The sequence below is a fragment of the Austrofundulus limnaeus genome, unplaced genomic scaffold, assembly GCF_001266775.1.
Source record: "Austrofundulus limnaeus strain Quisiro unplaced genomic scaffold, Austrofundulus_limnaeus-1.0 Scaffold667, whole genome shotgun sequence".
Classification (NCBI taxonomy): domain Eukaryota; kingdom Metazoa; phylum Chordata; class Actinopteri; order Cyprinodontiformes; family Rivulidae; genus Austrofundulus; species Austrofundulus limnaeus.
In genome coordinates this window covers 59,085-60,540 of record NW_013953069.1, presented here as the reverse complement: position 1 = coordinate 60,540, position 1,456 = coordinate 59,085, and the positions used below count along the sequence as shown (strand labels likewise).

Here is a 1,456-nt window from a genome sequence, read left to right as displayed (position 1 = left end):
AGGAGCCAATTGTTGCTCAAGGCAGAAATACCTGTAGTCACCTTGAACCAGTCATCAGACTGCAGRCTCTGATTGTGAATTTCCACATAAATACTTGAGTTAAGTGTTGGGCTCCTAGTTAAACCACAATCCTCACAGTGTGAGGTTTCGTTAGCTGTGATATTTGTGCATAAAGAGAAATACACCCCTGGATCTTTGCCAGAGGTATAGGCAAAGAGAATGAAATGAAAGCACTGCTGACTGGCATATGTGAACAACAGAGGTGGTGTGGGTGGTAATGGGTTTCCTGTGGTGTTGAAGGTCAAAATCAGGTGTGTTTGTGTTTTAGATAGAGTCAGAGTTTCATACCATCGCTGAGCCTCCGGGGCGGTCATGGAATCCTTGGGATCCCAGTCTGTGCCGGTGTAAGTGAAAGCAGAACCCCAAGAGTTGGACCCTTTTGTAGTTGACATGTACCACTCATTTTTAGCATAGAATGCAGCAGACTCATCATCTCTAGTCCTGACAGAAGCAAAAGGGATCATGACAGTGGATGTTATCACTGGGTTGTTATAACAGATGTGCAGGGCATTGACCTTCCTGTTAACATGAACAGTGTTACAGGGATTGTATGTCCTGAATGTCTGTCGCTTAATCCTGCCCAGATTGTGATTGTCAACAGAAACGGAGGAACCAGTCACTTCAATCTTGGTTCTTAATTGTGCTGAAGTAGCAATACCGTTAGAAGGGTGTAAGTACCATGTGAACAAAAACAGTAGGATCAGCAGGAGGGTCAGAGACCATCCTACTATCGCAGCCTTCACCCAAGTGGGTGTTGGCATTGTTAATTGCTCTAGGGTTTACAACCTTCAAATGTTTCACAAAAAGTGTTTGTTTACAAGTAAATGGTTTTGTTTAATTAACTAATACTTCTTTCCCTACCCCTTACAGGTCGATGCTCTGCAACAATCTGTCCCAGTGGTCAGTTCAGTACACGTTGAGCAAGCAATGAGCAACGTAACCTCTGATCCGTGGGTCACCTGCTGCCCAATGCCACAGATTAACAGCTGTGTGCTAAGGAAGAGAAAGCAAAAACAGTCAAAACAAACAAACTTTCATACACTTATACCAACTATAATTAGTTGATGATTGCTGACAAAGTCTCTTTTCTCTGCTTCCTACCAATCAACAGGAGGGTAGACAATCTTCACCAGAATTGAGATGACCACCCCTTTCAGATGATCCCCTTTGTACCTTCTGGACTTCTCCTGCTGACCACAGAGCTGCAATCATCACCCAATTACTGTTTTTTCAATGAAATGATCTTTTTAACATGTGATAAATGCACCCAAGTATTTCTTTCAGCAATCTTAATTGCAGTTGGTGTGTTCAACAATGGATCGTCCCCCTGCGGACAAATCATGTCCCAGGTATTTCACATGTTCTTTGCAAAGTTGGAGTTTATTTTTGCTGACCT

General features: G+C 43.0%; 2 long non-coding RNA genes across 3 annotated transcripts in view; one reads left to right on the top strand and one right to left on the bottom strand.

Annotated features, from left to right (window-relative positions):
* The first annotated feature begins 6 nt into the window (after positions 1-6).
* LOC106531718 (uncharacterized) lies at positions 7-1,348 on the top strand. 2 transcript variants are annotated; one of them, XR_001311979.1, is made up of 3 exons: positions 7-741; positions 931-1,010; positions 1,172-1,348. It is a non-coding gene; the product is annotated as an uncharacterized LOC106531718 (long non-coding RNA). The 2 variants fall into 2 exon arrangements; XR_001311980.1 differs by having other exon boundaries at positions 716-730.
* The window catches only part of LOC106531719 (uncharacterized), a 2,860-nt gene continuing 2,157 nt past the window's right edge, over positions 754-1,456 (bottom strand). The window contains exon 3 of the long non-coding RNA XR_001311981.1: positions 754-1,046. This is a non-coding gene — a long non-coding RNA (uncharacterized LOC106531719). The remainder of the gene's footprint in view (positions 1,047-1,456) is intronic.